General features: G+C 49.2%; 1 protein-coding gene and 2 long non-coding RNA genes across 6 annotated transcripts in view; 2 read left to right on the forward strand and 1 right to left on the reverse strand.

Annotated features, from left to right (window-relative positions):
- The first annotated feature begins 40 nt into the window (after nt 1-40).
- Nucleotides 41-3,628, forward strand: LOC140607572 (uncharacterized). Its single transcript, XR_012009548.1, has 3 exons — nt 41-298; nt 2,080-2,221; nt 3,473-3,628. It is a non-coding gene; the product is annotated as an uncharacterized lncRNA (long non-coding RNA).
- A 13,871-nt stretch (nt 3,629-17,499) lies between these two features.
- Nucleotides 17,500-19,349, reverse strand: LOC140607573 (uncharacterized). The gene is made up of 2 exons (XR_012009549.1): nt 19,162-19,349; nt 17,500-19,058 (listed from the first exon to the last, which is right to left on the reverse strand). It is a non-coding gene; the product is annotated as an uncharacterized lncRNA (long non-coding RNA).
- Nucleotides 19,350-20,557: 1,208 nt separating this feature from the next.
- Nucleotides 20,558-23,964, forward strand: part of TNRC6C (trinucleotide repeat containing adaptor 6C) — a 153,102-nt gene continuing 149,695 nt past the window's right edge. For 2 of the 4 annotated variants that reach the window (XM_072781752.1, XM_072781756.1), the window contains exon 1: nt 20,559-20,662. The gene's annotated coding sequence lies outside the window, so the exon portion shown is untranslated. Of the gene's footprint in view, nt 20,663-21,398; nt 21,589-23,964 lie in introns of those variants that run through there. The other 2 variants (XM_072781755.1, XM_072781757.1) reach the window with 2 other exon arrangements.

Below are 23,964 nucleotides of genomic sequence, written 5' to 3' on the forward strand. Positions count from 1 at the left end.
TGAGCAAGGCATTCTGTTTGGCATTCCAGATCTTCCCAGCTTCACCCAGGGAACCACACTGGGCTCTCTGGTGATAAATTCATCACAGGGATGTGGATGTGCCCTCCTAAAATTCTCTTCAGGGAACAATTTTCTGAGATCTCCCATCGTGCCTAATTGACAACTTTCTTTAATGGGCTGGGATGATAACTCTTTCTTTAAGCTGCAAATGATGATTAATGGAGTTCCAACAGGACACGGGCTTCACTGTATTCTCACCTTCATTATTTTAATCTCTCTCTGAATGACCATCTAATGGGTCTGTATTGCTCTAACACTCCGTGAGTAGTGGGTGGGTGTCCATAAATCCCTCTAAACCAGGAGAGGTCCCACGGCTGGATTACGGAGGCGATGGACAGGCTCAGTTAAAAGCCTCCCAACCCTTGGCTGTAGGAGGGTGAAGACAACGAGGAGAGACTATAAAGTGGCCAGACGACATCAGCGTCCCCAGAATGGCACTGAGAGTCAAATTATATTCACTCCTTGTGGGGAAGAGATGAGAGGCAAAGGTTGAAATGGCCATTTGCTGACTGTCAGGAATACAAAAGGTGGTGAGGAATTAATGATGAAGCTGTCGACTGATTCATTCAATCATTTTGCATTTTACTGAGCTCATTGGTTGGTTCCAGGCTCTGTGCCAGGTGCTGGGAAGCCAAGATAGCTGCAACAGCCCAGCCCTCCAGAGTCTCACAGCCTTGGTGTTGGAGGAAAAATCCTACAATCCAATGACCATATTGGGCAAGGTGCTTTAAAAGTGACTTAGGCTAACAGGGCGAGCTCCCCAGGAACAGGACCTAAGCCAGTCCCACAGGTCCCCCCATGTTGGGTATGGATCCTTTTTTTTTTAAAGATTTTATTTATTTATGCATGAGAAACACACAGAGAGAGGCAGAGACACAGGCAGAGGGAGAAGCAGGCTCCCCACAAGGAGCCCGATGTAGGACTCGATCCCGGATCCTGGGATCAGGACCCGAACTGAAGGCAGACACTCAACCATCCCCCTCCATCCAGGCATCCCCCTATTTTTTTTCAATGTATTCATTCTGCAAAGACCTACTGTGTGCCTACTATGTGCCAGACACTCCTCTGGGCCCTGATGACAAAACAGACACAAATCCAGGACAGGCAACAGCAAATAATTATGTAAACTTATGTCAGATGGGAGTAGGTGCTGGAGAGGAAAGCAGGACCAGGGACAAGGTAAGGGCAATCCTAGGATGCTCGTTTGTGCAATCCGCAAATACAGAGTGAGCACCTACCATGTGTTACCATCTTGGGCACCTAGGCAGCTGTGATGGTTAATTTTACAGGTTGGCTCAGCTCCACTATGATATCCAATTGTTTGGCCAAATGCCAGTCTAGATGTTGCCGTGAAGTTCCTTATCAGATTTTTTTAGATGCAATTAACATTTAAATCAGTAGGCTTGGAGAAGAGCTGTTTACACCCCCCCCCCCCCCCAATGTAAATAAGCCTCATCTGATCAGTTAAGAGGAAAAAAAAAAAAAAAAACCTGAGGCCCTCTTAAGGAAGAAGCAATTCTGCTTCTGGACTTGTCTTTGGACCTAAGACTCTAATTCAACTCTTCCCTGGGTCTCCAGCCTGCAGCCTCCCTGCAAATTCCAAACTCGCAAGCCTCCCAAAACTGCCTAAGTCAATTCTTAGAAATCCCTCTCCCTCTCCCCTCGTCCTCCCCTCCTGGTCCTCACTCCTCCCCCTCCCTTTTATTCTCACTGTTTCTATATATCCCTCTTTTTGCCTGTGTCTCTCTTTCTCCCCTTGGTTCTGTTTCTCTGCGGAACCTTGACCGATACAGCAAGTGCACAGGCATGGCTGCTGGCCTGGGGCTGCTCTCAGCCTCACTAGCTGCCAGAGTCAGGATCCAGAGGGAGGGAAGGAAAGGTGGGGGGTGAGGGGCATCCCAGCCCAGGGATGCACCTCAGGACTCCCCACCTTGAAGTTTCTACCCTAAACAGCACAGGAGCTGCCCCTACCTGTGCCAATGGTCAAGTCACAGGTGCCTTCCCATTTCCCCCTTTCAGGATTCTGGGGACAGAAAGCTGTGCACACTGCCCCTAGCCAAAGGCCCCCCGGGCCCTTCGTATAGAGGAGAGGCTTGTTTTCTTCCTGATGGCTGCTCTATTCAGCTTGAGTTGGATTCAGGATGGAGGTACTTAGAGGCAGGTAAGGCCCTTAATCAAGCCCAATAAAATCGTTCAAGCCACTAATCACTGCCATGTTTGGCACCGCACACCCGGGCATCTCCTGCACGCACACAGTTCCCACAGAGGGACTGTGGCCTCCGTGGCTTGCTGAGTGGCAGGAGGTTGTTGCTGCAACCATCTGGACGATGTACAACAAGGTCTTTTAGTGAGAAGTACAGGATTCTCCAAAGAGGTTTTTGCTGGAATGTCAGGCACCGTTCCTCTTTTTCTTTTCTTTTCTTTTCTTTTCTTTTCTTTTCTTTTCTTTTCTTTTCTTTTCTTTTCTTTTCTTTTCTTTCTTTTTTTTTTTTTTTTTTTTTTTTACACTGAGAACACGTGTCATCGCTCCAGAACACTGTTGTCTTCTGGGAACAAACACAGAGGCCCATTGTTTACACTGCCAATTAGGAGCCACGATGGACCCCATCACACAAAGGCCCAGTTGTGCCCGAACGGCTGAGGAAAGTGTCTTGGACCTTTGGACACAGGTCTTTGGACAAAGGAGCCTGGGCTTGTCATTTATGGGGTTCGGGGGGGCATTTTCTCCTGCTCCATGAGTTGGGGGTGTAGCCAGGGGCTGGGGAGCGCAGGTCCTAATGTGGTTTCCCATTGCATGGCTCCATTGGCAACTGCAGTGTCCCTGGGCTTTCCAAGGTCATATCTCACCCTGGGAGACCTTGTCTCCAAGGTCAAGCAGCATGTCCTCCCTGAAGAGCTGGAGAAGAAAGCTGGATTTTGAAGGAGCAGTCAGTAAACTGAGGCTTCCTGGCTCAGAAGGGGACCCTGCGCACGCTTCCGACCCAATGGGTATCTTTTGCCACAACAGGGTCAGCCACACAGGCAACACAGCCATCGTGAGCAAGGCACTTGGTGTCCATGAGTACCCAGAAGAAAGGGCTCCCTTCTTGGCTGAAGCTCCCAAAGGCAACAGCAAACTGCTTGAATTTGACTCGTTTTGTGAAAACCAACCCCGGGCGCCTAGGTGGCTCATTTAGCTGAGCATCTGACTCTTGATTTCAGCTCAGTTCATTGTCTCAGGGTCTGGGATGAAGCCTCACATTGGGCTCCTTGCTCAGTGGGGAGTCTCCTTGGGGATTCTCTCTCTCCCTCTGCACCTCCCCCCTTGTGCTTGTGTGCTCTCTCTCAAATAAACAAACCTTAAAAAAAAAGAAAGAAAAGAAAAAGAAAACCAATTCACTATTTCACCTTTTTTAATTTCTATTTTTTTTAGGGGATGCCTGGGTGCCTCAGCGGGTTAGCACATGCCTTCGGCCCAGGGCGTGATCCTGCAGTCCCCGGATCGAGTCCCACATCGGGCTCCCTGCATGGAGCCTGCTTCTCCCTCTGCCTGTGTCTCTACCTCTCTCTCTCTGTCTCTCTCTCTCTCTCTCTGTCTCTCATAAATAAATAAATAAATAAATAAATAAATAAATAAATAAATAAAATCTTTTAAAACAATTTTTATTTTTTAGATTTTTTAGATTTATTCATGAGACACACACACACAGAGAGAGGTAGAGACACAGGCAGAGGGAGAAACAGGTTCCCTTCAGGGAGCCCAGTGTGGGACTCAATCCCAGGACCCCAAGATCACGACCTAGGCTGAAGGCTGATGCTGCTTTAAAAATGAAGACTGAGAAAAAGAAAAAAAAAAAAAAGAAGACTGAGGGGGCAGTGCCTGGCTGGCTCTGTCAGTAGAATGTGCAAGTCTTGATCTCAGGGTCAGGAGTTCCAGCCTCACATTGTGTATAGAGTTTACTTTAAAAAGAAACAAAAGAAGAAGAAGAAGAAGAAGAAGAAGAAGAAGAAGAAGAAGAAGAAGAAGAAGACGACAACGATGACTAACAGAAACAAGACTTCCCCAAATAAATGCAGCAGTTACTAAAATCTGTTCTTCAGGGGTAAACTTCAATCATTAAACAGGTGGAAGGAAGCAAGGGGAGATACTTTTTCTATAAACAGGGCTGACCCCTCTAAATGCATCCTTACAGCCACAGCACTAAAGCAGACCAAGAGTTCCCAGGTCCCAGTGGCGGCGGCAAGGACTTAGATCTAAGACCCTTTTGCCTCTAGGAGGAGATTCATTATGTAAATTATGGCAAATTCATTTGATAAAACAGTGTGTCTGCTATTAGGATGGTTTTTATAGAGTTTATTGTACTAACATGAAAAATTATAATGTGAAAAAGTTTCTTACTTCTAGACTAAACATGTTTCGCTTTTCCCCAGAGAGTAATTCAAAAACAATTCATAGAGCATGAACATGTCTATGATTTTTTTTAAATTATGCTAAGATAGGAGTCTGGAAAGAAGTACTTTTAAATGTTAACATAATCTTTGAGGAGTGGGACAATGTGATATTTTTCTTCTTTCTATCTTTCTATATTTTCTGCCATTTTTCATAAAGAGACTGTATTACTTTCTAGTTGGAAGGAATAAACAAAAATAAACAAACAAGTGGTTGCTATGAGAGAATAGGGTGGGAACTCTGTTCTCCAGCTTCTCCCCTGTTCCAGTATCACATTTACCCATGGTCTGACAACTGGCAGCTGGGAACCCTGCCCAGGCTCTGCAAGATGAACACCCAGGGCCTCTTGGCCGACTCCTGATCACACCAGATGCCAAATTTAGAGTTTTGGCAACATCTGAATTTTATCAGGTTTGGGTTTTTCTTTTTTTTTTTTTTTAGTTTTCTCACTCTGGCTACACACACACACACATTCACACACACACCAGAATCTGTGCATTTTGGCTTATGGAGCTCAACATGGGTGGCACCCCTGCAAGAAACAGGTTCACAGGGTACCTGGAGCAGCCTCCTCAGAGGAAGATGACCTCCTTTCATTGATGTTGGAATCCTGCTTCCGTTCTTCTCACGGACCCTTGATGCCTTGCTATGGGTGAGAGAGATTTCAGTGATAATTCCCAGAGCCACGCTTTCCAACACAAAAGCTGCATTCCCCAGAGGTGACTTGGAGAGTCAACAAGTCAAGGAGCCTCCGTGAGCTTCCTCCTCTGGGTCTAAGAGCAAGACCTGTCCCCAGCAGGAGGGAAGTACACTCATGTCCTGGAAGGTTGGCACACATTGTGACAGGCTCCAGGTAAACCTGCTCTTGTTTCCACTGCATCAACTGATTGAAATCTGTGGTTTAGGCAGCTGCACTGAGCTTGTGGATTTCTCTCTGGCCTTGCTCCTCTAATTATTCATTCTGTTGATTTTAGCAAGAATTGTGGCTGAGTATCTGAGGTCAGAAGTATTTCCATTATCCAAACTGCCAGGAGGAATCTGCTTCCGTTTCCCAAACTGGCTTCCCCACCTGTACATACATGGAACTCTGAGCTGGAATGTTTGGCACCCCCCCTACCCCCCACCGATACTCACCCTGCTCCCTAGGTCCGATGTCATCTCTTGATGATACCTTCCTTGACGCCCACAGGCAGAGGTAAACCAGTAATGACTGGTACAGAAAACCATTCATTCATCCAACAAATATTTATTGAGTCCCTGTTGTGTGCCACACACTGGGGATACAGTAGTGAACCAGTTAGACATGATTCTGCTCACATGGAAACAGCTGGACACTTAATAAAATGGCCAAAAGGACACCAGTGGAAGTTCAGCCCCTGTGGGAACACAGCGGGCGGCTGAGCTTAATGCCACAGCACTGGGCTAGCAAGGTGAGGAAATCTCTTGGTTGAAACCAGGTTGAGACTTCCTTGGGTTGACTTTAATAGGAGACTGAATGTGGTTGGTGATTTGCGTACTCAAACATTATTAAAGGTGAACTATCATCTAAGTGTTAACTCACCCCTTCAAATGCCCCCATCCCTGCTCCTGGCACTGCCACTCTATCAATGGCTGGCTTGTCATCAGAGTCGCTTTGGCTGCCCTCCCATTAGTGGGAAGATTCATGTCTCTCTTGAAAATGCCTCCAAGTCTTTCATCATGGCCACCACCCTACTTAATCTCCACATTCTCAACATCTGTCCTTCCTCCCTTCCACAAACATTTACACAACATCTACAGGCTGCCAGACACTTTGTGAGTGCCGGGGTAGAGCAGCAAGCAAAGAACAAGCAGTCTCTGCTCTGGTGGGAAGTACAGTCTAGTGGGTGAGAGGAGCATTACCAACGGCCAATATGTAAATGTAAATGAGGAAGTTGATAGGATAAATGAATGGATGAATGAATGCATAAATGGTCAATTACCTGGACTCTCATATGATCCTTGCTCGATCCAGATCCAGCCTACAGTGGTGCTGCCCGGATAAGCATCCCCAGATCCAGCCTACAGTGGTGCTGCCCGGATAAGCATCCCCTCGTACATCCCCTCCCCTGCATAAAACTTTCAATGGCTCCCTACTGTGCACTAGATTAAGTTCTAATTCCCCAGCCTGGTGGCTCTTCATGCTCTAGTTCCAGGCTACTACTCTAGCTTCATTTCCTTCTAACCCTCTAGGATAACCTATGTACTATCATAACTGTTGCTATGTGTATTTTGCCTGTCTAGAAAACTTACCTCTAACCCTGCTATTGAAATCTTACACATCTAAGGGAGGGAAAATATATAGGATAGCAGGATTTGGTGGAGAAGAGCCAAATCTTCTAAAGTGGGGATGATGTTAAAATAGAAAAATCAAGAAAGAAAAGAATAGGGCAGCCCAGGTGGCTCAGAGGTTCAGCACTGTCTTCAGCCCAGGGCGTGATCCTGGAGACCTGGGATGGAGTCCCACATTGGGCTCCCTGCATGGAGCCTGCTTCTCCCTCTGCCTGTGTCTCTGCCTCTCTCTCTCTCTATGTGTCTCTCGTGAATAAATAATAAAATCTTAAAAAAGAAAAAGAAGGAAGAGAATAAGCTTTTTTTTTTTTTTTTTTTTTTTTTTAGAAATATGAAGGTAAATGGCAGAAGAAACAGCTGAAGGACTTGATATTGGTTGCTTTCAGGAGTAGAAATTGAGAGGAGGGATAGGGTGTAAGACTGGCACGTTTTGTTTGTTCTAAGACTGATATTACATAATTGCCTTCTGAAAGGCATGGATTCATTTGTTTTAAAGCATTTTTTATTTTTAACTTTTTTAAAGTAAGCTTTATGCTCAATATGTGGCTTGAACTCACGACCCCAAGATCAAGAGTCACGTGCTCTACTGAGTGACTATGCACTCACTAGGCACCCCTAGTTTGGTGGGGTTTTTTAAAAGATTTTATTTATTCATGAGAGACCCAGAGAGAGAGGCAGAGACACAGGCAGAGGGAGAAGCAGGCTCCATGCAGAGAGCCCGACGTGAGACTCGATCCAGGGTCTCCAGGATCACGCCCTGGGCTGAAGGCAGGAGCCAAACCGCTGAGCCACCCAGGGATCCCTGCAAGATAAAATTTTAAATAAGGACTAGGGGAAAAAAAAAAAAAAGGACTAGGGGCACCTGAGTGGCTCAGTGGTTAAGCGTCCAACTCTTTTTTTTTTTTTAAGATTTTATTTATTTATTCATGAAAGAGAGAGAGAGAGGCAGAGACACAGGCAGAGGGAGAAGCAGGCTCCCAGCAGGGAGCCGGACGTGGGACTCGATTTCGGGTCTCTAGGATCATGACCTGGGCTGAAGGCAGGAGCTAAACTGCTGAGCCACCAGGGCTGCCCTAAGTGTCCAACTCTTGATTTCAGCTCAGGTCATGATCTCAGGATTGAGGGATCAAGCCCCTTGATGGGCTCCATGCTGGGCATGGAGTCTGCTTAAGATTCTCTCTCTCCCTCTGCCTCCCTTCTTCCCCTCTCTCTGTAAATAAATAAAATAAAACAAAATTGAAATAAGAACTAAAGGTATTAAATGAGGCCACGTCCATAAAGTGCACAGCATAATGTCTGGCATGCAATAAGCAAAGATGAAAACAGTCATCGTTACTTGTGTGTTTTCCATGAATTTTGCCACGAAGCAGAGGCAGGAACGGGATGCCATGCCTCCCCACGGCACTTCATGTGGCAATCCCACGCTAGTTCCTAACTGAGCTCTCAGCCTTGGGTGTTGGTTCTCTCCCCCTTAATCTACACCAGTCCACCGACCAATGGCACGCTCACCTTCTTCAGACTGTTTCTCATGAAATCTCTATGGAAAGACATTAGTGTGTGTTAGGGGAGTGGTAGCCCCTGCAAAAAGCCAACCCCAAACTGTCAAGGGCTTCATGGAATACTCATCTGGCATTCCAAGATCTTCTTCTTCTTTTTTTTTTTTTTTTAAGATTTTATTTATTTATTTTTAAGATTTTATTTATTTATTTATTTTTTATTTTTTATTTATGATAGTCACACAGAGAGAGAGAGAGAGGCAGAGACACAGGCAGAGGGAGAAACAGGCTCCGACGTGGGATTCGATCCCGGGTCTCCAGGATTGCGCCCTGGGCCAAAGGCAGGCGCCAAACCGCTGCACCACCCAGGGATCCCAGATTTTATTTATTTATTCATGGGAGACACAAAGAGAGAGAGGCAGAGACACAGGCAGAGGGTGAAGCAGGCTGCCTGCAGGGAGCCCGACGCGGGACTCGATCCCAGGTCTCTAGGATCATGACCTGCGCTGAAGACAGGTGCTCAACCGCTGAGCCACCGGGGCGTTCCGAAGAGATCTTACTCTTGATGTCTCAGGATCACAGGCTCTTTTGATTTTGAGCCTCCTCCATCCCCCGAAGCCCTTAAGTCCTTTCCGTCTGGGAAGGAGGAAGGAGCTAGAGAAGACAGAATTGCTTCTCTGCAGCCTTGGCCTAGGAGAGAGGCACATCACTCTGGTCACACCCCATTGGCTAGAAGTAGTCACGTGGGACTACCTAGATGGGGAGGGGATGCTGGGAAATGTAGTCCCTGGCTGCACAGCCTCTGCTCAGAGGAGACTCACACTGCCAGGTCGCAGATTGCATTTTGATGGAGGCACCTCTGCCACATTAACCACCTCCAGAATGACCTCCAGAATCTTAGCTTAGTCCAATAATGGTTCACTTACTTATCCAAACTGTGTGGGTTTGGACAAGTAAGTGCCTCCCAACAGGAACCTTCTGTAGTCCCAGCTGCCAGTCTTGCTGACATCTCTCCCACTTAGTTCTGTATGTTTATTCCATGGGGTACATTCCATCCTTCTAAATACGGTAGGGTTTTTTTCAGATACAAACTCCTTGTCTTCTTTGAAGACTTTTTCATTAACCAGGTACTTGCTCACTGAAACTGAATTTCTGAGTCACAGAGTTTGAGAGTTGGACGGTTGGCAACACGGTCCACCCCACTTATACAAGAGATGGTAAACGAGATCCAGGAAGGCTAAGGGAATCCCCAAAGTATGGCATTCAAAGCAGACCTGTTTGTCCTGCATGTGGAACCATTCAGCAGCAACTTCGAAGGCAAGGACAGGTCAAGATCTGAAGTTTGCTAAGCCAGAAATTTGATTGTCTGTACAGGGAGTGAGGCTTGCTGACCCCCGAGCATGGCATCTCCTTGTGGATTTGTTGTTGCGGGAACCAGCCTCCAGGATGGCCCCATAAGACCTGCCTCCTGATATTCACGCCCGTGCAGTCACTTCCTACACTGACCCAGGGTTGGTCTGCGTGACCAATAGCATCTGGCAGAACTGACTGGGCATTGCTTGTCATACTTGATTAGAGAGGGCTTGGACTTCTGTCACGGTGCTCTCTTGTTCTTGGATCACCCATTCTGGGGGGAACCGTATCCTGAGCTGCCCTAGGCGGAGGTCTAGAAGTGGAAGGCTCCTGCCAACAGCCATGAGCGTGAGCTTGGGGCACATCCTCCAGCCAGCCCAATCACGGGCTTGGCCAGCACCAGCCCAGCACTAGCCCACAACCTCATGAAAGGCTCTCATCCACCAGGCTGCCCCTGGATTCCTGATTCTCAGGAACTGTGTGATACAACAGGGCTATGGTTTTAAAATGCTAAATATGGAGATATAATTTGTCCCTCAGCAATAGATAACTCACACGGTCATTGTTTCTCCTCAAAATCAAGGATGCGGGGATCCCTGGGTGGCTCAGCGGTTTAGCATCTGCCTTCAACCCAGGAGTCTCATATCAGACTCCCTGCATGGAGCCTGCTTCTCTCTCTCTCTCTCTCTCTCTCTCTCTGTCTCTCATGAGGAAATAAATAAAATCTTAAAAAAAAAAGATCAAGGATGCATTTTGGTTTACTTGAGAAGGGGAGAAAATTGAAAATCATAAAATCTATTAAAGTCTTTTAAAAATTTGGGTTCTACAAAAGGTCTGATAAAATATCTACTGTAAATATCAAATATTCTGGTATTTCTTCTGCATGTTATCCTAAGTAACCAAATAAACTACCAAGAAAAAGAAAAAGAAAAAAGGAAGGCAGGCAGGCAGAGAGAGGGAGGGAGGATGTCTATTCATCTCTTCAAAGCCATCTGAATGCCACATCCCTGTGGGGCTTTCCCTGATTCACCCCTTACTTGTAATATCTGATGTCACTTCTCCTATAGCAGTTTGACATTAACTTTCTTATGACATTTATCATAGTTTATCTTTTTTTTAAAAATTATATTTATTTATTCATGAGAGACACACACACAGAGAGGCAGAGACACAGGTAGAGGGAGAAGCAGGCTCCATGCAGGGAGCCCGATGTGGGACTCGATCCTGGGTCTCCAGGATCACAACCTGAGCTGAAGGCAGCACTAAACCACTGAGCCACCCAGGCTGCCCTATCATAGTTTATCTTAATTCATTTCTTAATTGAACAAAGAAATATTTATTGAACACCCAGAGCCTGCTCTGGGTGCTTAAGATTCATCCACGAACAGCGCACAAGGATTTTGCACTACTGGAGTTTACATCCTAACTGGAGGAAAATAAACAATAAACACAAGAAAAAGCAGACTATATATCACAGAAGGTGATAAACGCTATAGAAAAACGTGAAATGCTGAACAGAGAGACAAAATTGCTTATATCTTTATCATGTCTCCTTTATTAGAGGCTCAGGAGGGGTTGCCGGTGAACTTGGAATGTCTGCAGTGCTTTGCATATGCCAGGTGCTTGCAAATATTTGCTTAATTTATGCAAGGATAAAGGAGCTAGCCCCGGAATGGGGAGTTCTTGCAGATGGAAAATCCAAGAGTTACTGGCTGCTGAGACAAAACCTCCACTCCTAGGTGTTCATCAGATATATGAGCAGATTTGGGCCACCGAGAAGCCCAGCTGGGGGAACAGTCTATGAGGGAATCCTTCCTTTAACTCCCAATGCAAAGAGTTTCATGTCATTTATTTCAACACGAACCGTCTTCTCTCTCTTGGGTACACCAGATTGCCAATTTGGCGGAATTGGATCGAAGAAACCCCAAAGACTTCTGCTCAGTATCCTGGGACCCACACAAATAAGGCTGCTGTACATATCCAAACACCTAATACAGGTGACATCCTTATCGTGCGAGACTTCATCAGGCATCTTATGTTCCCTACCCAGATGACCTCACAGACTTTCACCCCTCAGTCTGGAAGGAATGGACCCAAGTAGAAAGAGAGCATCAGGAAGTGGCCAGGTGCTGAGCACATACCAGACCAAGGCTTGTCCCCCAGACATCCAAAATGTCATGTTGTCACTCAGGCCCCTCCCCCCCCCAAAAAAAAACAAAAGCAGACAAAATACGCCTTCTATGGATTAGGTATTCAGTCCCCTATAGTTCGGGGTTTGCAATTTGTTTTAATAACAGGTAAAGATGTGAGGAGTATGTTTTCCTTTTAGGTTTAATACACCACAGACATTAAGTTAAAATATAACACTGTTGGGATCCCTGGGTGGCGCAGCGGTTTGGCGCCTGCCTTTGGCCCAGGGCGCGATCCTGGAGACCCAGGATCGAATCCCACATCAGGCTCCCGGTGCATGGAGCCTGCTTCTCCCTCGGCCTATGTCTCTGCCTCTCTCTCTCTCTCTCTCTGTGACTATCATAAATAAATAAAAATTAAAAATATATATATATATATAACACTGTTAATATGGAACAAAACTGTAATTTATATTTAAATAGCTATAAATTCCAGATCTAGAAACAGAATTTTAGATCCAAAGGAATCTTAGGCTATTTTATAAAAAAGTAATAATGATTAACTAGAATTTACATTTAAAAACATTTTTAAAAGTGCCCTCCAGTTTTTGCAAAACACACCCCCACCCCCAACATGCACTCACGTGGGCTTGGAAGCAGGGGCCTCTAGTCTTAGTAAAAGAAGTCCTCCTGCCCCTGTCAAACCACCCCCCCAGTCTCCCATCTGCCCCAGGCCCTTCTCATGCCTTACTTCATGCTCAACCCCTTCCAAACAAACAAGCAAACATCTTCCTCTTTGCTGTGTCCTCTTTACTGGCTCTTTCTTTGCAGCATATTAACACACACAAGTCTCTCCCTTTAAAAAAGAAAAAGCAAAATGAAAGGAAACAATGAGAAACCACTCTTTTGGCCTCCAATTCCTCTCTAGCCACATTCCCTCCTCCCACGGCTCTACTGGTGTCCAGGGGCTGCAGGAGCAGAGTACCACACACTTGGCTGGCTTAAGCAACAGAAATGTATTGTCTCCCAGTTCTGGAGGCCAGAAGTTCAGGATCTCTGTCTCAGCAGGGACGGGTCCTCCTGAGGCCATGAGGAGGCTCTGCTCTGGGCCCCCCTGCCAGCTGCTGGGCTTTGCTGGTCATCTTCACTGTTCCTCGGATCCTGGATGCATCACCGGCATCTCTGCCTTCATTTGCACTTGACCTTCCCCCTGGGTGCATGTCTGCATCCACATCTCCCCTCTCTGCAAGGACACCACCAGTCCTCTTGGGTTAGGGACCACCTGAATGACCTCAACTTGACTGTGTCTGAAACACTCTCCTTGTTTGGAGAAACAAGGTCACATTCTGACGTAGGTGGTGTTAGGACTCCAGTAAATCTTCTGTGAGGGAACAATTCAACTCATGAGGTTAGCCAGACTTTAAACCGGGATCCCTCCTTAGTCCCCCCTCCGTGTCCCTCCCCCAGCTCACCCCACAGCCTGCTGCCCCCTGACTCCTGCACAGCCTTACCTGAGGACTAAATGACCTCATGGTTGCCCAGTCTGGTGGAACTTTCCTGACCCTAACGTGTGGAGCTTACTGTCATGCTGTTGACCACCTTCTCCTTCCTCTTTTGTACTCTTGGGTTCCACTGGGATTCCATGTGTTCAGCTGGAACCTTCTCCTCTAGCACCTCTTCTTCCTCCTCCCCTCTTCCCCCTCTTCCTCCTCCCCTTCCTCCTCCTTGGTGTTCCTTAGGCTCAGCACCCAGCTTCTCTCCCAACCAAGGCCCCAGGCTAATCCTCTGTGTTCCAGCCTTCCACTTGCATCCCTCTGCAAACCACCCCTGATCTCTCCAGCCCAGACAGTTTTCCGACTTGCAGACCTGGCTATCTCTACTTGCTACTCCTCAGGTGCCTCCCACTCCAAATGTACCCAACCTGATTCCCGCTTCAAGTCTCACCTAAGGTCTCTGGTTACTCCTCCTCCTCCTGCAGCCCCTGCCTCACTATCCCTCCACCTCTCACTGAGCAAGAAAACTGGGCATCATCATCCTTTACCACCTTGCTTAGGCATCATATAGATCAGTTAGGAGTTCCCTGGAAATTATCTTTTTTTTTTTTAAAGATTTATTTATTTATTTATTTATTTATTTATTTATTTATGGTAGACATAGAGAGAGAGAGAGAGGCAGAGACACAGGAGGAGGGAGAAGCAGGCTCCATGCCGGGAGCCCGACGTGGGACTCGATCCCGGGACTCCAGGATCACGCCCTGCGCCGAAGGCAGGCGCTAAACCGCTGAGCCACCCAGGGATCCCCACCTGGAAATTATCTTTTATTTTTTTTATTTATTTTTTTTTAATTTTTATTTATTTATGATAGTTACAGAGAGAGAGAGAGGCAGAGACGCAGGCAGAGAGAGGGAGAAGCAAGCTCCATGCACCGGGAGCCTGACGTGGGACTCGATCCCGGGTCTCCGGGATCACACCCTGGGCCAAAGGCAGGCGCCAAACCGCTGCGCCACCCAGGGATCCCTGGAAATTATCTTTTAAACGGATCCTTCTTGTTTGACCTCCAATGCCTCTCTGCTCAATTCCATAGGTTCTAGTTCTCTGCTGCAGGACTCCCCTCCTGCCCTGAGCCATCACCTCCTGTCCCACCTTTGGCCTCACCCTCCTTCTCTGCACCATCTATCACAATGTTTCCACAGAGATATCTTGGACAGCCAGGTATAATGTTTAGAATCATTCAAGGGGTCTACGTGGCCCTCAGGATAAAGTCCAAACTCCTGTGACATGAGATGCTCTTTATAATCTGGCCCCTGGTCATTTCTTCCACTTCCTTTTCTGCCTTTATATGAGGACTGTTTCTGTTTCTTTTTTTATTTGAGAGAAAGAGACAACACAAGCAGGGAGGAGGGGCAGAGGGAGAGGAAGAAGCAGACTCTGCGGAGCAGGGAGCCCGGATGATGCAGGACTCGATCCCAGGACCCCGGTATCATGACCTGAACCAAAGGCAGACACTTTACTGACTGAGCCACCCAGGCGTCCCTCTGAGGATAGTTTCAGTTCTGTTGACATTTTGCGATCCCCTCAAAGTGCTGTAACATCCCCTTCATACTTGTCTTCAGTGCCCTTCCCCAGCCTCTGACCCTTGTTGCTTTGCATCTTTCAAGAACCAGAGATCCCACTTCTTTTTCTTTCTGAGCCTTCCACAATGACCTAGGTCTTTCCTTTTGCCTTCTTTGGCACTTTGTTACATATTATAATCATGGCTTTCAGCTTGAAAGCCCTAGTCCACTGCCCAGGCACACAATACAGTTTCAATAAAGGTTTGACAAGTCATCTCTAACTCACTGAGGAATACAAAGAAATCTGAAGCCTTTGTTCATGTGTAAGGTTCTCGGTTCTGTTCTAGTATTTTCCTCAGTGGAGTGAGAGGACAATAGCGTCAGAATCACTTGGGGAGCTGATTAAATATGCGGCTTCATGGACAGTACCCTGAACCTGATGAATCTGTATTTTAAACAGGCTACTTCAGTAATTTATGTGATCAGAGTTGGACAACCAGAGCTCCAAAAGGCCTTTTAAGCTTATCACAAATTTTTTATCACATTTTTTAGATAAGTTTTACCCCCAAAGTGCAGCTTGAACTCATGACCCAGAGATCAAGAGACCCATGGTCCACATGAGCCAGCCAGGCACCCCAAGCTTCTCAAATTTTTTAAGGCTAAGGCAGTTGAGATCTCCTGGTGACAGCAGGGAGGATCGAGCCCAGCTCCATTACATTTTCATCGGAAAGCAATCAGTTGTTTGAGTGTTGAAACTTTTCCCCTTCAAGGGTCTATCATTAGGGGAACCCAGGTGGCTCAGTTAGTTAAGCGTCTGCCTTCTGCTCAAGTCCTGATCTCAGGGTCTTGGGATCAAGTCCTGCATCTGGCTCCCTGTTCAGCAGGGAGTCTGCTTCTCCCTCTACCTGTCCCTCCTGCTTGTGATCTCTCTCCCATGCTCTGTCAAATAAATACATATATAAAATCTTTAAAAAAAAGAAGAAGAAGCCTACTCTAGGATGCAAATTCTACTTGCAGAATCAACAGAACTAGGAAGGAGGATGAATGGGATTTCAGGAGGAAGCAAAGCAGTCCTGTGTGGTCGGAAGTGGCTGGCAGTAGAAAGGAGGCAAGTATCACACACAAATAGAACACAAAGAAAAGATGCCCTTTATTATTTATTTTTATTCCAAAATTTTAGTGTGCATCAGAATCACCGGGAGGGCTTAATATGATGCAGATAGCTGGGATCTACCCCTAGAGTTTCTGACTCAGCAGATCTGGCTATGGGATCCAAGAAGGTGCAATTCTTTTTTTTTTTTTCCTAAGATTTATTTATTTGTTCATGATAGACATAGAGAGAGAGAGAGAGAGAGAGAGGCAGAAACACAGGCAGAGGGAGAAGCAGGCTCCATGCCGGGAGGCCGATGTGGGACTCTAGGATCGGGCCCAGGCCAAAGGCAGGCGCTAAACCGCTGAGCCACCCAGGGATCCCAGAAGGTGCAATTCTAATAAGTTCCCAGGTGCTGCTGCTGCTGCTGCTGTTGGTCCAGGGAACACACTTTGAGAACCGCTAAGCTAGTTCAACCTTTGTGCCCAGTGCAGTAATCCATTCTGCAATATCCATGGAGATGGGAACATGATCCCCTCGTCTTTCTGCTTAAACCAGATGTGGATCTTGTTACATTTCAAGCTGGAGTTTCTATGGATAACCCTCATGATTCTTCTTTAAATGGAACCAAAATTTGCCTCCAAACCTTCCACTCACTGACCACAGATCTTCCTCCTAGGATCTCGCAGAATTTACCTATGTCTATTTGTATGTGAGAGTTCTTTAAAATTTAGAGGATAGTCATCCTGTCCTGCCTGTTTTTTCTTCCCTATATCAGCCTTTCCTGCTCCTTCCTGCTGAATGACCAAAGGATTTTCATCAACAAAACCTGCTGTCTCCCTGATGGAGTCTTTAAGCTTGTCAATTTTTTTCACATGCCTTAGTGCTCAGAACTGGCCACAATATTCCATGTAGGGGCTGGCCAGCTCAGAATACAGTCTCTTGAGCTGGACACTATTTTAATATAGATTGTATGTTTTTAGGGGGCACCTGGCTGACTCAAGAGGGAGAGCATGGAACTCTTGATCTCTGAGTTCAACACCTATGTTGTATGTAGAGCTTACTTAAAAAAAAAAAAAAAAAAAAAAGAGGGAGGGCACCTGGGGTGCCTGGGTGGCTTGCGTCAGTTGAGTGTCTGACTCTTGATTTCAACTCAGGTCATGATTTCAGGGTCATGAAATGGAGCCCTCCATCACCGTTGTACAGAGCATGGAGCCTGCTTAAGATTTTCTTTCTCCCTCTGCCTCTTCCCACATCCCCCTGCCTGACCCCCCACTCTCTCTCTAAATATTTAAAAAAATAAAAAATAAAAAAGTAGGGGTGCCTGGGTGGCTCAGTCAGTTAAACATCTGCCTTCAGCTTGGGTCATGATCCTAGGGTCCTGGGGTGGAGCCCCACATTGGGCTCCCTCCCTGCTCAGTGGGGAGCCTGCTTCTCCCTCTCCCTTTGCCCCTCCTCCCAGTCATATTCTCTCTCTCTCTCTCAAATAAATAAAATCTTTAAAAAAAATTTAAAATTAAAAAAGGCAGATTGCATGTCTTTTTTTCTTTTATTAGATTGCATGTCTTTTTAACAAATCATTTTGTGTGGTTAGCCCTGTGTGCATGTGGGCACCTGAAACCAGGATTTTTTTTTTTTTTATGTGAGCTTGTTGTGTCCAGCCAGATCTTCTCCATATATCTTTAACAAGCTGACTTTTTAACTTAAGAGCTACATTCAGCATTTAACCCTCTTAAATGCGATTTTGTGGGTTTTGACCATTATTATAGATTATTAACTCATATCTTAGCTATGAGATGGTAATGACAGGGCCCATCAGTGGATGAAGACCCCAAATATGCACTTACCCATTTTACAACTTTGCTTGGGGTCTTTACTCATCCTTTAATCACTTCAAAAAACCATGAATGAGTGGCACTGTGTTCTGCAATCTCCACACTCATAGCCATCATATGCCTCAATGTTTCTGGGTCAACCCTAATTTAAATTATTCTTTCTAAGGGATCCCTGGGTGGCTCAGCGGTCTAGTGCCTGCCTTAGGTCCAGGGCGTGATCCTGGAGTCCCAGGATCGAGTCCCAGGATCGAGTCCCAGGATCGAGTCCCAGGATCGGGTCCCACGTTGGGCTCCCTACATGGAGCCTGCTTTTCCCTCTGCCTGTGTCTCTGCCTCTCTCCTCTCTCCCTCTCTGTGTCTCTCATGAATAAATAAATAAAATCTTTAATTTTTTTTAAAAATAAAATCTTTAAAAAAATATTCTTTCTAGTGCCAGAAGTAAGTCTTCATGCCAAACTGTGAGTCTAATGTTTGGTTCAGAAAATATGGTCAATACAGTGCTTACCTTTAAGCCTCCAAATGTTTATAGTCTAAGATAACAGGAGAAGACAATTATTTTGTCTGGTTTAAGCTGAGGGAGGTGGAGGGTAGTAAAGAGAACAAAACGGGTAACATTGAGAGGTTACAGTCACAAATTTAACATCAAGAACAAATATTAAATAATGAACTTTGGTTCCATTTCCCCCAAATGTCTGCTTATTACAATGATTGGTCTACCCAAGTACCTGGATTCCTCTCCATTGATTTAGCAATATACTTAGTGGATGTTGCTAATTTTGAAGATGTTATTATTTTGCACTCCCTCCTGAAGCATGTGATAATATGTCTATTTTTGAGAAATACAAAAAAAATAAAATAAAAAGAGAAAAAAATGCAGGTTTCTCCGCAGTCAAGAATTAATGTAAGTAAAATCTGACTTCAGATCCTTCTAAATGACATGGGGTTTTGGGGAGGGGAAACACACAACAGACATTTGAAGACGACTTTAGAGAGTGGTTTGTGCATCTGGCTACCGGAGGGCTTTACGATATGGCAGTAAGGAGAAGGGAGAGCACCGAGCTCACGAGACCCTGATGGGAAACGAGAGCGGGGAATTTCTTGTGTCTCTTTCATCCTCAAACTCTCAAAGCCTGACACTTGCGGTAACAAAATTGCATTGCGAAAGTAGTGTGTCATTATCTGCTCTTCAAGATGGGGGGACACGTAGACAGGGAACGGCCTCCTCCAGCTCGAGCAACTTTCAAGTAGCCCCGCTGAGCTTCCTTCCACCGCGCCAAGGGGAAAGCTGGCCTGCCACCACGACCCTTCACGAAAACGGAGAAAATTCTTGGTTTTTAAAATGGACTCGTGACTTGGATCGAAAGTTAAAAAGGGACTTTTGAATTGCACGTCGCTCCTGACCCCCACCTACGGTTCATGACGACTGTACACCGACGAGCAGCGGCGGGATGGCGGACCAGCACTGGGTACCGAGCGCCGGAGCGTCTGGGTCCCCCCCGCCCCGGGCCCCGGGGTCCGCGTGGTGGGGGAGGGCGGTTCGCTCTCGGGGGCGGGGGATGTCTCGGGACGTGGGGGAGCCGTTGCGTAGGGAGGTTTGTTTGGTTCGCAGCAGGGCGCTCCCCCGGGGGCCGCTGCGTGCAAGGGGAGGCTGGGAGGCGCGCGGCTGGCAGGATGCTCCCGGGCCCGGGTCGGCGCGTGTGCGAGTGTGTGCACGGTGGGGAGGTGCAGGGCGTGTGCACCGCACGGGCTGGACGCGCGTCGGGGCGGGCGCCGGTCGGGGCTGCACGGAGGGCTGGCGTCGCGGGGCCAAAACGCCGCGCGAACCCGGGCCCAGGCGCCGCAGGGCGCGGGCGGAGCGAACGGGGCGGACGTTGCGCCCCGCGGCCCAGCGCGCTTCCACCGAGCTGCAGCGCCCACGGACCGGGAAGGAGGTCGCCCGAGCCTCCGTACACCGCGGACGGAGCGCGAGCCCCGAGACCTGCACGCGCCCGGGCCGGGGGAGCGCGCGCACCCGCCGCTCGCACCCCGGCGCGCTCCCCGCGCAGTCTGCGGAACCACAACGCGAGCGGGTATTAAGGGGGAAGGACGGGGCGTGGCCTGCCCGGGACGAACCAATGGGCCGGGGAGGGGCGCGCGGGGGCGGAGCTCGGATGCAGAGCGCCGATTGGCCGGCTCGCCCTCCGGTATGCAGATGCGGCGGAGTCACGTGGCAGGGGCCGGGACGACTTCCTGTTGGAGGCCAACGCGGGGCGGGGAAGGGGGCGCGAGCGCCCCGTCTGGCTGGAGCGGGGGGAGGGGGGTTCTTGTCAGTTAGAGCAACAAGATGGCCGCGGTGGCAGCTCCGCACCTCAGCGCGACGGCCCCGGGAGCCGCAGCCGCCGCCGCCAGCCCCGCCGCCCCGCAGCCCTGAGCGCCGCCCGGGCCGCCCCCGCCGCGCCTGACAGGGCCGCCCCCGCGCCCGCCGCGCTCCTGCCGCCGCCGCCGCGGGCCCGCCCGAGCCGCGGGCGGAGGGAGCGGAGCCGGCCGAGCGCCCAGCGCACATCGCCGCCGCCGCCGCCGCCTCGGACCCCGGGCCGCGCCGGAGCCGCCGTCCCGCTCGCGGGCGCGAGGAGGAGGACGCGTCGCGGCGTCGCCGGGGCCGGACCTGGACCTGCCGGGACGCGCCGCCGCCCACCCGCCCGCGCCGCCGCCGCCGCCGCCGCCGCCGCCGCCCGCGCCGGGACCTGAGCCCGCGGCGCCGGCGCTGAGGGGGCCCCTGCCGCCCGAGCAGCCCGCAGGCCCCGGGGCGGCCGCCCGCGTCGCCGTCGCCGTCGTGGTCGCTGTGGCCGCCAGGCCCGCGCCGCCGGAGCCCCGCCGAGGAGCCGCCGCCGCCGCCGCCGCCGCCGCCGCCGCCGGGGACGGAGCCCAGGTGAGCGCCGGCCGGGCCTCGGAGCCGCCGCGGTGGCCGGGCGGGCCGCGCCGCCTTTGTTCGGCCGGGCCCGGAGCGCGAGCGCCCGTCCGAGCCCCGCGGCCGTCGGAGCCGCGCGCCCCCCCTCCCCCCGCGAGCGGGCGCCCGTGGGTCTCGCATCCCCGGGGCGCGCCGGGCGGAGGCCCCCGAGCCGCGGCCGGGGGGAGGGGGACGGAGGAGGCAGCCGCCGGCCTGCCGCGCGCGCGGGCTGAGGGGCCGAGGGGGCCGCGGGGGCCGCGGGGGCCGCGGGGCCGCCCCTGCCGGAGCGACGCCTCGCGTGCACCCTCGCCCCGCGGATGACATTGAATCGGTCGGCGCGTGGCCGTGGAGGCTGGGCAGGTGCGGCCGCGGGGCTCCCCCGCCGGCTCCCCGGGGCTCTGGGAAGCCCGCCGGCGCTGCAGGGCCGGGGCGGCGCGGGGCGGGGGGGGCGGCCGCAGGTCCCCCGGCGGCGTCCGCGGCCCCGGGCAGAGCGAGCGGCGTCGCCTCGAACCGCTCAGCCTCTCGTCACGTTAAGCCTCCATTTGGGTTGTCTGCTCGGTGGCGTCGAGGCACGAGCTGCAGATTGTGAACTCAAAATGGTGCTCCGCGGGCGTCCGGCCGGAGCCTCCGCCTGGAAGGAGCCGCGAGCCGGGGGCGCCGGGCTGGTCCCCCCGCATTGTGTTCCCGAGGGGCCCGGCCGCGGTCGGCGTCGTGGTCAGGCCGGGAGGGCCACCGGGTGCGCGCCGCTGCGAGCCCGAGCGGAGCGGAGCCGCCGAGGGATGGTTGCGCGCGACTGACTCCCTCGCGGTTAGAATTAACGACGAGGGGAGCGGAGACCCTGGGAACGTGGCTGGAGCGATCTCAGCACACGGTGACGGTCAGTTGGAAACGTGCAGGGGTGCTGACAGGTGTGTGCCTACACTGCGGACTCCCGTACTGTGAGAAAGAGCAGACGCTGAAATTTAGCCCCTGGGCCGGATGGACTTGGTTGGCTGAGGGCACCTTGAGGAGATTTGCGTTATTCCCGAAGCCCGGAGGCGGTGAAGGGCTTAGAACACCTCCCATTGCGGCACCCCTAGGATGCATTGTTGGGGGGAGATGATGGTAAACGAGGTTTTACAAACGACTAGCCCAACTAGCATTAACCAAGTTGATTTTATTGTCGGTGTTTACAGATGCGAGTGATGGTCTTAATAGCTGTAGCCGCTGCTTTACTTGCTTATCGTGAAAGTTTGCTTTTTCTACAGAAAGTTTTTAATATTTGCCTTTTCATAGGAAGAGAGGTTCTCAGAATGTGTTTTCCTGTCACACGTTGGGTCATGAGAAATTGATAGCTCAGAAAAATGGTAATAGTAATAATAGTATTGGTTGAGCGAAATTTGACTTAGGGTGATGCAGAGCGATTTCTTCAAACTAGCACTTCTTAAGCAGGAGAGTGGATTCGTGAGAGACACAGAGAATGAGGCAGAGACACAGGCAGAGGGAGAAGCAGGCTTCCTACAGGGGGGGAGCCTGATGTGGGACTCAATCCCAGGACCCCGGGATCGTGACCTGAGCAGAAGGCAGCTGCTCAACTACTGACCCATCCAGGCGCCCCAGACTTGATTTTATTATGAGGATCTTGTTGTTGTTGTTGTTTTGCCTTTGTTTTTTTTTTTGTTTTTTTTTTTAGATTTTATTTATTTGAGGGGTAGAGAGAGTGTGAGCATACACGCACGAGTGGGGTGGAGGGGCAGAAGGAGAGGGAGAAGCAGGCTCCCCACTGAGCAGGGAGCCCAATGTGGGGCTTGATCCCAGCACCCTGAGATCATGACCTGGGTTGAAGGCAGACACTCAACCGACTGAGCCACCCAGGTGCCCCAAGGATCTAGTTTTGAAAGACTAAGTCTCCGCTGTTTCTTGTCCGAACCAAAGACCTTATTGACCGGTACCTCCGTTTTACTCTTAAGCTATTAAATAAGGTGGACAGAGAGTCTGTCATAAGGGTGAATCCTCAGTGTTTCATTTTGGATTCTGGCATTTAAATATTCTAGTAGTAACCTAGTGTACATGGAAATGCTGACTTTTGGATTTCCTTCTTACAATGTTTATTGTTGTTCTTTTTCAAGTGGCATATGCTCTAACACTTCTACAAAGATTATTTTGTAGCAGGTTTATGTTTATACTTAGTTGGCTTGGGAGTTTTGGAACAAATAGTTGCATTAGAGGGCTGATTATGAGGAAAGTGGGGTGTACTGTTTCATTGGATCCACAGGGATCAAAACAGAAGTAAGTCATGGGAGGAATATACTCTAAAATTACAGTATTTCTCACCACCACCACCTTTTTGTTAAATAGCCGGCTTTACTGAGATAAATTTGTGCTTTTCCAAATGCTGTCATCTGGCTCACTTCCAAAACCAAGATGGGGAGGAGGAGGTCAGGGCTGGAGGGGGCAGCCTTTTTCCCTAGTGAAGAGAGCTTTCAGTTGGAAAGAAATGGAAGATAGAATTCCTACAGTACTGGCTGCAGACGGAGTGTCTGCATGACTGCCCCAGCTCCAAGTGAGAGCGAGGAGGGCCTGAGTGTAAACTTACTCTTGCTCCACTCAAAGTGATGCTAATCTTAAATTAAAAAAAAAAAAAAAAAAAAAGTACTACTGGAAATTTATCCATTATTTGATTTGAGTATATAGAATGTCTTTGGCATCGTATAACTTCCCTAACAACTTAACATTTTAAGGCTTAAGAGCCATTTTAAAGACTATTTCAATGTCTTTTTGGCTTTCCCCAGTAAGAATTAGATCCACGAGATTGCGTGCATATGTTGTAGGCCACTCTGTTAGCACTCAGTCAGGCTTTATTGTGCAAAGGTTACTATCAGAGAAGATTTTATAAGGAAGAAAATCAGTTGTCATCTCTGAGGCTGTTTCCCATTCTCAGAACAACATAAGATTTGTGGATGCAGCAAACGAAGATTATCTAGCCAGAGCAACTAAAGTCCCAGGGTCAGAGGTGGGGGAACATGAGAAACGGAGAGGTGAGGAGGGACAGATTTATAAAAGGTCTTGGAAGCAGGAGAGGGATGTGTTGAGGGAGCAGGAGGTAGAGCCTTCAGCAGATAGGGCCTGGAAAGTCTAAGTAAGTGGGGGAAGAGCCAGGCAACTTTGTTTCTGTGTGTTTTGTTTTTGGTTTCTTTGAAATTGTTATGGCTTTCTTAGTGGTGATTTTGAGACAAATGGGTTTTTACCTTTCACCCCAGCTTTATTTCAGAGGGTTTTCTGGTGTTTTCAATGAGCTGTAAGGA

Source organism: Canis lupus, chromosome 16, assembly GCF_048164855.1.
Source record: "Canis lupus baileyi chromosome 16, mCanLup2.hap1, whole genome shotgun sequence".
NCBI classification, from domain to species: domain Eukaryota; kingdom Metazoa; phylum Chordata; class Mammalia; order Carnivora; family Canidae; genus Canis; species Canis lupus.